The sequence below is a fragment of the Podarcis raffonei genome, chromosome 3 (genome assembly GCF_027172205.1).
Source record: "Podarcis raffonei isolate rPodRaf1 chromosome 3, rPodRaf1.pri, whole genome shotgun sequence".
In the NCBI taxonomy this organism is placed as follows: domain Eukaryota; kingdom Metazoa; phylum Chordata; class Lepidosauria; order Squamata; family Lacertidae; genus Podarcis; species Podarcis raffonei.
Window position 1 is genome coordinate 18,261,523 of NC_070604.1, and position 15,886 is coordinate 18,277,408.

Here is a 15,886-nt window from a genome sequence, read left to right on the forward strand (position 1 = left end):
AAGATTAATGAGCAGACACTAAGATTGTTTTTATGGAAGTGATGAAATGCGTCTGCCATCTGAATAAGACTCTTGGATGAATGGGAAAACCCACACAGGATTATAAAAATGCTTGTTTTCAACTCGCTTGTGGAGACTATCATAGGTCACAAAGTAAAGAAAGGAAAAATATACGAAAACAACAAGAAGAGATGAGGAAAACAGCAAAGAAGGAATGGATAGAATTGTGAACATTATTTGGACAGAACTGTGAACATCAAAGCAGCAGCAATAAGATGACTGGATCGCTTTCAGAGCTCGAAACATGGGTACCCCCAACAAAAATTTAAAATTTGGCTCTGTAATTTGGAATTAATGTGATTTGATTGGTTTGTTAATAAAAAATATTTTTTTAAAAATGAATTCTTTGGGGAAAGCCATGACTATTAACCATGATTGTATATCTCCTCGCAGACACAGATAAGTATGTGACCTGGCATGTGGCACTCTTTGCAACTGCCGCTAGGAAAACTAGAGCAAATTATATAGCCAAGGTAGCCACCAGCTGTAAAGGAGATGAATTTATTTGACCCTATCTATATCAGGCTATGTTCTAGCTTCGTCAGCAAACTCCGAGCATAATTGCACACTGTATTAATTGGCATTGTTTTTTGATATATTAGTGGCCATGTGATGATTTTAGCTTATGAATTTTATTGTTTAATGTCTTGATTTGTATATTGGGGTGCAGTGGTACCTCTGGTTAAGTACTTAATTCGTTCCGGAGGTCCGTTCTTAACCTGAAACTGTTCTTAACCTGAAGCACCACTTTAGCCAATGGGGCCTCCTGCTGCCGCTACGCTGCTGGAGCACGATTTCTGTTCTTATCCTGAAGCAAAGTTCTTAACTGGAAGCACTATTTCTGGGTTAGCAGAGTGTGTAACCTGAAGTGTATGTAACTAGAGGTACCACTGTACTTTTATAGCTCTGTTTAGAGTACGTAATGTTTTGATAATATAAATGTTTTAAGTCTTTTGTATCAATTCAGTATATTTTCTTTTAATTGTTGAATGATTCTGTGTGCATTGCGGCAGCCTTTGGCTATGTGCAATAAAACTGACTGACTGACCATGACTATTAAAGTGATATTGCAATAAAACTGACTGACTGACCATGACTATTAAAGAGATATAAGAGTGCTTTACATGTATGGAATGGATGCTGTTGGCATCTATCCGTCTTGAGAGGCAATGGAGGGCACCTCCAGGGGTGATGTCAAAACACTGTGCTAGTAGCTCCCTGGGGCGCAAGCCTTGGCAGTGTGTATGGAGATCCTGAGCTGCCCAGATGACATCCCCCCCAACCTCGTGGTCCAAAGGAAAGCAGAGCAATACATTTGGCACTAGCCTGGCTGCAGGAGTTGCCGGAAGGAGTTGTAAAAATAATGCCATCCACTCAGTCTCGATTTGTGTAGGGTTGACTCCTTAGCCCAGGGGTCAGCAAACTTTTTCAGCAGGGGGCCAGTCCACTGTCCCTCAGACCTTGCGGGGGGCCGGACTATATTTTTTTTGGGGGGGGGTTGAACGAATTCCTATGCCCCACAAATAACCCAGAGATGCATTTGAAATAAAAGCACACATTCTACTCATGTAAAAACACGCTGATTCCCGGACCGTCCACAGGCCAGATTTAGAAGGTGATTGGGCCAGATCCCCCGGGCCTTAAGTTTGCCTACCCACGCCTTCGCCTATTCTTCTCCTGAACGGATGTAACACCTGTCCAAACAGAGGAACATAATACAGTGGTACCTCAGGTTACATACGCTTCAGGTTACATACGCTTCAGGTTACAGACTCCACTAACCCAGAAATAGTACCTCGGGTTAAGAACTTTGCTTCAGGATGAGAACAGAAATTGTGCTCTGGTGGAGCGGCAACAACAGGAGGCCCCATTAGCTAAAGTGGTGCTTCAGGTTAAGAACAGTTTCAGGTTAAGTACGGACCACCGGAACGAATTAAGTACTTAACCTGAGGTACCACTATATGTCTCACTAAATAGGCTTATAATACTTGTTCAATACTTGGAAGCAAGTACTGGTGTCGCCATACTGCATTGCTTCATTCTTATGGGTATGGTTGTTTGGAACAGAAGTGGGAATGTGCTATATTTTGAAGTGCTTTCGCTGACTTTCCTGGGAGTGGGCATGCCACTGGCTTCAAAGCCTGAAGTTACACAAGGGCTGTGCTCACCAAAGCATGAACTGGCGGGGGTGGGGGTGGGGCAGTTAGCTTTCATCTAATGCCACCATTCTGTGCTGCCCACTATTATTGCTCACCAAAGCCAAACAATGGAACGGCATTCGCTCAGTTGAAACACTCTCAGTGGTGCTCACAATATGTGCTAGGGAGCTCTGGAGTTCCTTAGAAGCTCAAGACTTCTTCCATAAGAAGATGTTTAATGATAGACACGCTCGCCTGAAAGACACCCCTGTTATGTACTGAAGTTCTCACCCTGGGCCAGCAGGGGGAATACTGTAGATAGTTTTCACTCAGGTCCACATATGCAAATAAGTGACGTTCAGTGATTGGACAGTTACAGAAAGTGGTTACTGTTGCGTTCTAGTGGAGCTCTATATAAGCAGGCTGGCTGAACCCTTCAGTTCAGTTCTGTTCTGGCCTGTGAATAAACAAGAGCTGTTTGAAGAATCGCTGTGTCGTCTGATATGTTCACCCACAACTTAACAACCCCTGTCCTTGCAAAGTCATTGAGAGCATATTGAACGTGTTTTAAGTTCACGTAGGATGACACCGACATCAAGCAGGTTTCTTTTCAGTAAAGACATGGACTGAAGCTAAGCAGTACAGTGGTACCTCGGGTTAAGTACTTAATTCATTCCGGAGGTACGTTCTTAACCTGAAACTGTTCTTAACCTGAAGCACCACTTTAGCTAATGGGGCCTCCTGCTGCCGCTCCACCAGAGCACAATTTCTGTTCTCATCCTGAAGCAAAGTTCTTAACCCGAGGTACTATTTCTGGGTTAGTGGAGTCTGTAACCTGAAGCATATGTAACCCAAGGTACCACTGCATCTCGATCAGGGGTCAGCAAACTTTTTCAGCAGGGGGGCCAGTCCACTGTCCCTCAGACCTTGTGGGGGGCTGGACTATATTTTTTTGGGGGGGGAATGAATGAATTCCTATGCCCCACAAATAACCCAGAGATGCATTTTAAATAAAAGCACACATTCTACTCATGTAAAAACACGCTGATTCCCGGACCGTATGTGGCCCGGTTTTGGAAGGCGATTGGACCAGATCCGGCCCCCGGGCCTTAGTTTGCCTACCTATTGTCTGGGAATCCTATCTATGCCAACTTGGGGTTCACGATGGAAGAATCTGACATCAGATCTCCTTCTCCAACACTGGACACCCAATATATCCCAAGGCCCTGGAACTCCATTCTAGCGGCCACTGGATTGAATTCTAAGGCTGCTTCCAGATTGCTGTTATTTCGTGGGTGGGAATCAACTGCATACTGGCAAATTTGGGATGTGCATTTGAAGGGGAAGCTGACCACCTGGACCCACGTCAGTATAGATTCAGGTCCCACATCTGGAACAGAAACTGCTGTGCCCATTCCAGTGGACAATCTCCACCAAGGTGTGACCCTCCGGATTCTTTAGGAGCTCTCAATCAGTCGCTTTCGGAACCAACAGTCGTGGTATACTTCTGAGCCAGCCAGAGTTGGCGGCCAGGAGCGTGATGTTACATTGGCTTTGTTCCCACTTGGTGGAGAGACTGAATAAGATTTCTTCTCCACCCCGTGGAACTTGTTCTGCGGGATTCTATAAAGCTGAGCTGCATATCCCCTGTTCTACCTGAAAGACCACCTGATTTTAGGCTGCATTTTTCTCTTCACGTATATTGCTTTTATATTGTACGTGGTGTACACCACTCAGAGATTTCTGGGAAAATATCAAGCGCTTTCTTTTCTTTAAAGAAAATAAAATGTTTAGCTTTGAGAAACTACACTGAGTTTCATTGTCATCAATACACCTATGTGGAGATGCCCTGTGAAATGTGGAGAGCCAGTGTGGTGCAGTGGTTAAGAGCGGTAGACTCGTAATCTGGTGAACTGGGTTCGCGTCTCCGCTCCTCCACATGCAGCTGCTGGGTGACCTTGGGCTACTCACACTTCTCTGAAGTCTCTCAGCCCCACTCACCTCACAGAGTGTTTGTTGTGGGGGAGGAAGGGAAAGGAGAATGTTAGCCGCTTTGAGACTCCTTCGGGTAGTGATAAAGCGGGATATCAAATCCAAACTACTACTGTGAAATAAGTCTGCTGGACATCATTGTAAAGGTAAAGGGACCCCTGACTATTAGGTCCAGTCGTGACTGACTCCGGGGTTGTGGCTCTCATCTCGCTTTACTGGCCGAGGGAGCCGGCATACAGCTTCCGGGCCATGTGGCCAGCATGACTAAGCCGCTTCTGGTGAACCAGAGCAGCGCACCGAAACGACGTTTACCTTCCCGCCAGAGAGGTACCTATTTATCTACTTGCACTTTGATGTGCTTTCGAACTGCTAGGTTGGCAGGAGCAGGGACCGAGCAACGGGAGCTCACTCCGTCGTGGGGATTCAAACTGCTGACTTTCTAATAAAAAGCATAATTTTTTTAAAAAAAGAGATGCATTTTAAATAAAAGGACACATTCCACTCATGTAAAAACAGGCTGATTCCCGGACCGTCCACGGGCCGGATTGAGAAGGCCATTGGGCCGCATCCGGCCCCCGGGCCTTAAGTTGCCTACCTCTGCCTTAACCAAGCAGCTTTGGCATGAGTCAAATGCCAACTGAACTCTGGTCATCTCTCTTTGGTGTGCCCTTTACCTCACATCTTCTGCAAAGCAGGGGATCTGTGGCAGTGAAAAATAATGCCCAGATAAGAGAACCATCATGAAAAATACCAACCTATCCATCTCTAGCCATGATGAATCTGTAATAATAAAAATGTGATCTCATCTTGAATCAAGGCATAGTTGACAAAGATTCCTCATTGGGCCAGCATTAGACACCAGGAACTGAATCAGATCTCAGTGCCAAAACATCTGAAGACAACATTAACCTTACCTCCATCACCACATTGGATTTCCCTGCCCTGTGTACCTTCCATGATCCCAGCTGCACACCTCCCATTCAGCTAACAAGAAGAAGGAACTACGGCACACTTTAGTAAAAAATTAATTCAGAACATTGTGCCCATGGAAGGCCCTTCAAGAAATGGGCATTAAGCTGTTTTCCATGGTATAACTCGCTCCCTGCCCCAGCCCCAACCCCGCAAAAACGGTATGCCTCTATTAAACCACCAAAGAAAAGATAAGAAGGAGGAGGAAAAAGGATTGTCAGCATTTACTTACATTTAGTATATTATTCGTCACAAAATGACCAGTGCTGGCTCCCGGTTTTGTTGGCACGGAACCAAAGCGGCAGACACTAACAGTTGAAGCCTGTGCATGCAAATAAGTGAAAGTTAGAAGCTATATAAGTCGATCCACTTGTCAAGGTGTTACACAAGCCGAGTTCCCTCAATGAAAGTCTGAGAGACTCACCGTCAGGAGTCAACATTCATTCAGCTGCAACTAATAATCCACTTCAGTCAATGCTGCCTGAGATCAATCATGCTGGGCGTCTTCTGGAGCTGCGATTTTTCACTCAGTCAAGCGAACGTGCTTTCTCAGCTGACCTCTGCAGGTAGAAATCCCCTCTCCTCCCAGGGACACAAACTGCAGGTAAATCCTCCGTGGGCTTTCCCAGAACTTTACCTGTAACGCGATTTGCATGGCCTGTCCCCCTCAGCCGTTGTCCCAACCCAACCCATGCCATCATTTATGTTCCAGCATTTTCAGTGAGACCATTTTTCCACAGTTAGATCATCACAAACTGTACTTACTGCATGCACACAGATGTAAGTTCCATTCCAAGGCATGGAAATGGCCCTTCTCTCATATATATATATATGAAAAACTGGTAGAGATGTAATAAAAGATGTGGCTGATTAATCAAAACAACATGGCTCCCACCATAATGCAGGCCCCAGAGAATAAGGGACTTAAGTGAAAAAAGATATAAATGCAGTCTTTTGTCCCAAATAAATATTTATGCCTCCTCGTTAATGATTTTAATTCTTTCTTTTTTGTGCATTCATCCTCACTTAACTGGCTTCAACAAGCTGAATTTTATTGTTTCATAACCTGGATGCCAGGGCATAAGTGCAATCAATTAATCAATTAATAAGTTGCCTCTCAAAATAATTTATTTAATTTTATAAACACTTTAAAAATCACAACCTATAGCAATTGCATCACTACAGCACACTCTCTTTTGGAGTGGGGTTTACATTAAATGTACAATTTCTAATGAAAGAATGACTTGCTTTTAAAAAAAACCACGACTTACCATTCCTATATAACACAATCACCCACAATTCAGCTATGTTTAATGTATTGAGCTGACCTACCGATTTATGGTGCGTACAGCGTCTTTGTTTTATGAATATAAGCTTATTATTGAATGCCTACCACGGTATTATTTGTTGCTTACACATTTTATTATTATTTTTATTAATTATAATATCAAAGATATCATAGAAATCTGCCTCTCATCTGTACTGTACTGTCACATCCCATGAGACCATTCACTTTCATTTGGTATTAGAGGTTTGCATCCAGCCAGCTGACAAGCAGTTTTCAACCCTCCCTCTGCTTGCTTCATTCATGCTCTCTTCCTCATCCATCCTTCTCCCCTTCCCTCCTCCACCTGGTGGTGACCCTTGGCTGCCACAAGCACAGCACAACCTAAGAGGAACCTGATGTCTCAGGTGCAGTTTCATCTCCATCCACCACTCTCCAGCAGGCAGGCCACTATTGCCTACTGGAAGGGAGAGGTGGCGAGGAAGCTGGTGTGGTGTGAAGGCACCAGCGGAGCCAGTCTGGCCCTCCTGCTAGCATGTTTGCCCTGCAACAGCCTCCCTGCTGCCTCATCCCTCTCAGTGAGCAACAGTGACCCACCTGTTGGGATACTAGGCCTCACCCAGCTTGCCAATTCAGCTTTCATCGTTTCCATATTAACACACACACACACACACACAAATCCACACACAGACCAAGAGTGAATTTGCACATTAACACCTTGCCTTTTGAATTAGGAGACAGACCCACCCCCACCCCCCAGTTCAGTCTATCTCTCGGGTCTGTGTTTGCAGGAAATCTGCCAGAATGAGAGTCATGCTTTCTATGGCTGGCTGTGCTTAAATAATTAAACCCTTTATAGGCAATACACTGGTACCTCGGGTTAAGTACTTAATTCGTTCCAGAGGTCCGTTCTTAACGTGAAACTGTTCTTAACCTGAAGCACCACTTTAGCTAATGGGGCCTCCTGCTGCTGCTGCGCTGCCAGAGCACAATTTCTGTTCTCATCCTGAAGCAGAATTCTTAACCTGAGGTGCTATTTCTGGGTTAGCGGAGTCTGTAACCTGAAGCGTCTGTAACCTGAAGCGTCTGTAACCCGAGGTACCACTGTAAGTTGGAACAAAGGGTGGTCAAAAGAGGTGCCAGGACCGCATACCCTTGAGTACTGTTAAGTTGTGGGTGAACATATCAGACGACACAGCGATTCTGCAAACAGCTCTTGTTTATTCACAGGCCAGAACAGAACTGAACTGAAGGGTTCAGCCAGCCTGCTTATATAGAGCTCCAGTACAATGTTACTGTAACAATTTTCTGTAACTATCCAGTCACTGAACGTCACTTTCATTCCCTTATTTGCATAAGTGGACCTGAGTGAAAACTATCTACAGTATCCCCCTGATGGCCCATGGTGAGAACTTCAGTACATAACAAAAAGTGTTCTTTTTCCATTTGCATGGAAAATTGAAATATTACTAGACTTGCACCGTACATACTGAAAATATGTCCGGGAGGGGCACAAGAAAGTTAAGGATCTTGCACTGGAGAAGGAGAAGCTGGAGATTTACTTCAATAAACAAGTAATCAAGTGTGATTCTAGACTGTTGCTGTTTTGGGGTCAGATTCAATCACATACCAGCAAATTCAGGCTGTGTCCATAGCTTTTGAAAAGGGGAGTGTTGGTTCATGTTGCCTGCTAACAAGATGAACATGGAGTGAAAATGTTTTTGGAGCTTCAAAACAATTGACTTGGGGTGAAAGCTAGGAAACTGAGACATGACCTAAGTCAAATATTTTGTCTCGAATCTTAGTTGAAACTCATTGTTTAAGAAATGCTAACATGCAGATGATAAATCTGGACTTTAGACAGTTCATTATTTAAGAGTGATGAGCCAAGACTTTTTAAAACCAAAAGATGATTGCTGCTGACCTATATGAGTTTAAGAGGATTTACTGAGGGAATATAAGAGTCAGTTCAAAGAAAACATAATCATGGCATTTCTTACCTGCTTTGGGGTAAATGCATAAAGATCCTTTGGGTAAGTCATTTTAAAGGAAAGGGGTGCTTAGAAAGCTTACTTAGAAATCTCCTGAAATTTGCTTATTAGTACAACCACTTTTGTGCTTTTTTTGTCTGTCTTCTATGCTCTCATACCATATCTTGTCATCTCCTAAATGCTGTTTGGTATTTTAAAGTAAACTTAAAAGTAAACTACTGTATTTTTTTTTAAAAAAAACCTTTCTCAAGCAATTGGGTTCATATTTAATGCTTGGATGATAAAGGTCAAGGTAAAGGGACCCCTGACCATTAGATCCAGTCGTGGCCGACTCTGGGGTTGTGGCGCTCATCTCGCTTTATTGGCCAAGGGAGCCGGCGTACAGCTTCCAGGTCATGTGGCCAGCATGACTAAGCTGCTTCTGGCGAACCAGAGCAGCACACAGAAACACCGTTTACCTTCCCGCCGGAGCGGTACCTATTTATCTACTTGCACTTTGACGTGCTTTCGAACTGCTAGGTTGGCAGGAGCTGGGACCGAGCAACGGGAGCTCACTCCGTCACGGGGATTTGAACCACCGACCTTCTGATCAGCAAGTCCTAGGCTCTGTGGTTTAACCCACAGCGCCACCTGCGTCCCCCGCTTGGATGATACTTGTCAGTAATTGTGCAGGTGTACATTTTTTATAGTTCATTTCATACATTCTGGTTAACACAAGCTATGCTCAGCTACTGGGGTGTGTGAACTTTATAGGCAGTTTCTTACTGATCATATGCTGGTTTTAACCTACAAAGTCCTACATGCCTTAGGACCATGTTATTTAAAAGACCACATTCTCCCATAAAAACCTACCCAGGTTCCTTGGGAGAGACCCTTCCAGCCATAATGCCAACACATTTGGTGGGAACTCCAGAGATCAGGGCCTTCTCACAAGCTCTGGAACTCCATGCTAAGGGAGACAGACCTTGGTAGGTTGATCTCTGATGACGTTCCAAAGACAGGGTGCCACCAATGAAAAGACCCTGTCTCAGGACACCACTTTCCTCAGCTTCAACAGCCAAAGGACAAAGAAGGGTCCCTGAGGAAAATCTTAGTTCCTAGACATGTTCATCCAGGAATAAGTGGACCTCGACTGAGATCTGCGGTCCCTGGATTCTGTGAATTACGAATCAGAAATTGTTGGTAAGAAGCAATGGACAGTCAGCGGCAGAGGAAGCTGCTTGGGTGCTTGAGGCGGCGCGCCCGGGGTGGAGCAAGCCACGAGGCCTCCAGAGTCTGCCTGCCTCCTCTCACTCAGCCGCCCTACAGCTAGGGCGGAGGCAGCGGGCGGACCATCTGGGCAGCACGGAGCCTGCGTGCGCCCAAGCCACCGTGTGTCAGGTGTGCGTGCAGGAGCCAGGCCCTGTGACCAGTAGGACTTTGCAGGACTGGGGCCTTCCTAAGTTTGTTCTGAAGAGGCAAGGTGTGGCCGCACAAGTGAGGCCAATTGGTAACTCACAGCACCTGGTGGCAAGAGCCGGGAAGGGATATAAGGTCAGCATTTCCCTTTGGCTCTGTGCCACAGCAACATGCTTCCTTCCTTGCTGTGTTTGGCTTCTTGACTCCTTACTTCCTGATCCTCGGACACTTGGCTCCTTGATCCTCGGACCCCTGACTTTGTGACTCCTTGCTTCCTGACCCTCGGACACTTGGCTTCCTGACTCCTGGCTTCTGGACTCCTGTTCCTGCTCCTATCCCGCCATCTTGCCCCTGGTCCCAACGCAACGTCCCCAGCCGGGACTTCGATCGCCCGTGAATCAGACCATGACACCACATCTCTCCCAGGAGAGACGCATGGCTTGGGTACACTGCAGGCCCCATGGTGAGTGCCACCTGGCATTTTGTCACCCCACTCAGTGGTTACACCCCGGGGCGACCTGCACCCACCACACACCCCTTCCTTCAGCCCTATGGACAGTCTTCTATTTATTATAAATATTAACATTATGCAACAAGGCCGTATGTGGGATGTGTAGTTCAAATAAGGACCAGAGAGCTGTCTTAAGTTGATGGGGATTTCTCTGCCAGTAAAATGAGAGGATGTGAAATCCAAATGTAACAGTCTTGATGTAATATTACAGCATCTAGCTGCCCCCACCCCCGTATCACAACAGGGGGCAAAACTGCCAGCTCAGAACATGTTGATCAATTAGTTAGAAGCACACTGTTTATTTTCTCTAACTACACTTTGTCCCGCAAGAGCACTTTCCTTCTAGAACACAAGCTACTCCCACACTTTCGGCTACAGGCTGCAGTGAAACTCAGCCTCTTGCCAACATCCATCACTTGTCTGGGTTCTTCTATTGTTTGCCCTTGTGAGCATAGTTAGTGCATCTCAGCGTAAAACCAGTTCAAGCCAGAGGATGACCTGCAGCTGAAATTCAAAGTGAGATATGGCGTCCTGATAGCTTCTATGAAACCCGGCAGGATGTTTTGAAGGCTTCAGAGGAATCAGTGTGATTTTTATATTTTGCAAGTAAAAGCCAGACATGCCAGACTATGTACTACACTTTTCAGTGGGGATTTTAAGGAAAAGTGCCAAGGGGGAAGCTGGAATCTTTGGGGGCATGGCAGAGGTTGCTCAATCCCTTCCCTGCTAGGGAAGAAATAAAGACCTTGTTTTTGATCCCCACCTGCAGCCCTGGTTATTTATTTATTTATGACCTGGTGGCCTAAGTAACAAGGACTCGAAGGCTTGACTTCACCAGTTTTCTGTACAGCTGTATGGAATATTCATGTTGGGTTTTCCAAATTAATATTACATTAAGAAAACCAGTTGAAAGGCTTTCTGGGAAACGATATATAATGAGTTAAAGAAAATGTTTAAAAACACTTTTGTTTTTTTAAAAAAACAGAAGCCTTTTTACTGGCTATAGTAGGCGAAGAGATACCAAGAAAAGATAAAAGATTGTTTGTGTATGCAACAACAGTGGCAAAAACCCTTTTAGCCCAAAAATGGAAATAACAAGTAGTACCAACGAAAGAAGAGGGGCAGATTAAAATGATGGACTTTGCAGAGCTGGCGGAGCTGACGGGAAAAATCTGAAACCAACACGATCAACTATTCCAAAAAGACTGGAGTAAATTTATACAATATTTGAAAGATCACTGTAAGCAATTAACAACACTAGTAGGGTTATCTGAAGACTTGTAATGAGAATTTTTTTTACCTTTCTACATTTATTTAAACTTTGAGGTGTTTTGGGATTAGTTTTATTAGAACTAGAAAATATATAAAATGCTGAAAGCCAAGATGTGGGAAGGAAGGAAGTCGATAGGCTCTAAAGCAGGGGTCAGCAAACTTACCACACCTCGGGCTGGTGCCTCCAGCGCCGATTGCGCGGCGGGCTGGAGGGCGGGGGAGCACGTGCCCATACGCATGCGCACACGCTATTTCCGACACACTTCCGGGTTGGAGGAGCACCGGAAATAGCTTGTGCGCATGTGCACGGGCCTCCTCCAACCCGGATGTGCACCAAACATAATGCTTGCACATGCGCAAATAACGCACATGCGCATGAGCTATTTCCAGTGCTCCTCCGACCTGGAAGTGGGCAGCCGTGCAGCGCAGCGCTGGTAAGAGCGGGCAGCGGGGGTCGCTGCGGGCCAGATAAACAAGTCCCTCTGGCCTTATCCGGCCTGCGGACCTTAGTTTGGGGACCCCTGCTCTAATGAGCCAAAGAGGTAAAGTGGATAATAATGATGTGATTATTTATGATTAAATGGAAAATTAATAAAAAAAAAATTTTTTTTAATTAAAAAATTAAACCAGTTGGCACATGTCATTGACAGTTGTGATTAGGTCCAGAAGTGGACTGGTTCAATGAACTTCCAGATCTTGTCTCAACAGGACATGCACCCTGTATCTTTATAAATAATCTCCATAAGGACAATAGACAAACCACCAGTGTGAGAGCTACTGAGCCAGCATGAAAGCAGAGCTAAAAGACACTCCTGCCTACTGCTCTCTGTGCAGGCAGCTTCTATACGGTGGGAGGAGAGGACTATAGCCAGCTTCTAGGGTCTGCTGGTCAACCACTTAGTGCTCAAAAATATGATGGGTCACTGTATGCTGAGGACCACATTACCTCAAAGACCGCTTCTCCCCATATGAACCGCCGCAGAGCCTGCAATCATCATTTGGGGCCCTTCTTCATGTGCCTCCTCCACGAGAGATCTGGAGAGTGGCAACACGAGAATGGACCTTTTCTGCGATGGTTCTCCGCTTGTGGAATGCTCTCCCAAGAGAGGCTCACCAGACACCTTCATTGCGTATCTTTAGGCACCAGGCTAAAATGTCCATCTTTTCCCAGGCTTTTGCCTAATTAAACAATCGATGGACTTTTGAACTGTTTATGGGAGGGAGGTTTAATTGTTTTTGTGTGTTATTATGCCACATATTTTTGTGTTTTTATATTTGAAGCCCGATCCAAGGTAGGTCACAACAGCAGCACTACTACCATACAAATAGATGGTTAAAGAAAAGGAAAAAGGAATAGGTGCTTGAATATAAGTTTGGTGAATCTGAGTCTGAAAAGGCAGCAATAGGTGGATACAGTTAATTAAGAATACTCAGCCAAAAGAGTACTATCATTTTCGGAGTGCAATTGTGTGAGTCTGTGTTTTTGCATTTGTTAGCTAAGTTGCCATTGTCACACTCCTGATCAAGAGTGCATTTGTTGGCCGATCAACTTTTAGATTCTCTGGAGCGTTCAGCAGTCCACCCTATAAGCCAACAAATCTTATTTATCTCTTGAGTGTTTTGCTAAGGTAGGGTACAAGAAGTTTGCTAAAGGCAGTCTGTCAATGCACTTGACAAGAATGTGTGTAATACGTAGCAAATCAGTAAAACTTTACAGAGCACGGTGTGTGTGTAGACAATTGTTCTTCTCACTCAATAGAGCAGCCACAGCAAGAGCAGCAAACACAAATAAGCAAAGTGTGACAGTTACAAAAAAATAAAAAATAGCTCAACCAAAGACAGTAATAAGAGTCCAGTATTTCATAGGGTGAAGCAACATTGGCAGACACACGGTGTACCGTTTCTTACAAAACATGTCTCTCTTGATTTCAAGAATTTCTTAAAGGGAGTGTGCAGGAAGGTTAAAGAATTTTAGAAAGAATTACTAATGAGATTGCAAAACTTTAATTACAGGGTGCTTTAAATGCTTCCGAAGATTATGTATGGCGATTTTTCTATGTAGCAGATGTTTCAGGAGAATAAATTAAGTGGGAAAATGCAATCCATATCAGTTTTTCTTTGAAATGGAAGAAGCTTAGATATACTTGCGTTCGTCAAAACGACACCCAGAAGTTCCACTTTCTGGTAATAATGGTGCAGGGTTACATACGCTTCAGGTTACATACGCTTCAGGTTACAGACCTAACCCAGAAATAGTGCTTCAGGTTAAGAACTTTGCTTCAGGATAAGAACAGAAATTGGGCTCCGGCGGCGTGGCGGCAGCAGGAGGCCCCATTAGCTAAAGTGGTGCTTCAGGTTAAGAACAGTTTCAGGTTAAGTACGGACCTCTGGAACGAATTAAGTACTTAACCTGAGGTACCACTGTATCTGCATTGTCAGCCTTGCTGAGCAAGGGTTAATGACTTATAGGGTGAGCAGAGCACATTGCTTCCTTTAGGTAGCATCGCCTTCCTATGTACAAATATGAGTGAGGCATTAACCTTAAGTGAATTCAGACCAGTATTTGCCTTATCTTAGTGGTATCAGTGCTCCAGGAACATATGCCATGGGTCTTTCTTTGGCGATCACTCATAGCCAAGTAAGATTGATTTCCATAAACACTGTTTTCACAGTGCATCTGTAAGTGACTGTGGAGGCCAATTCTGGATCCACACATCCTTCCACAGTGGAGACATATGTTTCCAGCCGGGAATTGATCACGGTGTGGATTTGCCAAGCATGCCTTCCTCTTAGCACATTTCTCCCTTTTGTCCTGAGTCTGAGTGTCTTCAAAGCCCATGACACCTTTGGTCAAGGCTGTTCTCCAATTGGAGTGCTCACAGGCCAGTGTTTCCCAGTTGTTAGTGTTTAGACTACATTTTTAAAGATTTGCCTTGAGAGAGTCTTTAAACCTCTTTTGTTGACCACCAGCATTACACTTTCCATTTTTAAGTTTGGAATAGACTAGTTGCTTTGGAAGATGATCATCAGGCATCCACACAACATGACCAGTCCAACAAAGTTGATGTTGAAGAATCATTACTTCGACACTGGTGATCTTCGCTTCTTCCAGTACACTGGCATTAGTTTGCCTGCCTCACCTGTAGAATTTTTCAGAGACACCATTGATGGACTCTTTCAAGGAGTTGGAGATGGCGTTTATAAGTGGTCCACATTTCACAAGCATACGGTAAGGTTGGTAGTACATGGGTAAGATTATATTAGAGGAGTTTACAATGTGATGACACTGAATTTTGTATTTCCTGGCTCAGAAATACAAAAATCGGCAGCTGGTAATGCTCACCTCAAATACAAGACAAAGGTTGACCCTGTGAGGTGCTTGGCTTTTCCTTCTAGTGCTGAGAACCTACATATTGCCCTGTAAGGAGATTCGCCTGCAAGGTGAGTCACATCAGGACCAGCCAACATTCAGATGGTAGACTGAAGCAGCCACCTCGGGTGGTGGAACCTCATGGGGTGGTGTCTCCATGAGCACCTTAACAGACCCTGCTGTCACTATGCAACCCCAGTAAGCAAGGGATTGGAGAGGCATGCTAGGGTTTGGGGACTGGTTGACTAATATGGGACTTGGGAAAACTGTTCTTCAATTATTTGGTTCCTAGATCACATGGGTGGGGAACCGAAAACATGGGGGACAAAAATGGACCTCCATAGCTATCTGAATTCCTGGGATTCTCCCTAAGCAATGCTCTATTCCCCAGGACACACTCACCAGCAGCCATGTTCTAGACTCTCCTCAAGTGCTTTTGTGTCCTTCAACTGCCTCTTGCTTGCTCAGATAAAGAATAGAGAAGTAGAGGGTGTTTGTGTGTAGGAACCTCTGATTTTTCATGGCTCAATGTAGCTTACTATACAATGTTCTTCCCACTGTTGTCTCAGGCCCTCTTCTATCTGACTGGTTTCATGCTGCCCCATGACACTTGCACTGTGAGGCTTTGCAGTCTCTTGACCTCCTATGCTGTTCAACGTCAACACAAAATCACTAACAGTACTTCATATTATCTGACTCATTTCCCAGAATGTTCCCCCGACAACATTTACCCAAGGGAATCATAGTGGGGAAAACATTTGGCAATAGTTAAGCATAATTTGGCTTTTATTACCCAAGAAACTCTGTCAACAATGTTCTCTAAATTACTTGAAGCACTATGAGTAACGAAGAACCAATATAGTCTAGGGAACGGACAGGCTTGAATTTGGGAAATCTGAG

At 44.6% G+C, this 15,886-nt stretch overlaps 1 protein-coding gene across 2 annotated transcripts in view; it reads right to left on the reverse strand.

Annotated features, from left to right (window-relative positions):
• Nucleotides 1-5,623, reverse strand: part of GABRP (gamma-aminobutyric acid type A receptor subunit pi) — a 32,215-nt gene extending 26,592 nt beyond the window's left edge. The window contains exons 1-2 of one of the 2 annotated variants that reach the window (XM_053380692.1): nucleotides 5,584-5,623; nucleotides 5,392-5,481 (exon numbers count right to left, since the gene is read on the reverse strand). The gene's annotated coding sequence lies outside the window, so the exon portion shown is untranslated. Of the gene's footprint in view, nucleotides 1-5,391 lie in introns of both variants that reach the window. The other variant, XM_053380693.1, reaches the window with a different exon arrangement.
• Between the last annotated feature and the right edge of the window lie 10,263 nt (nucleotides 5,624-15,886).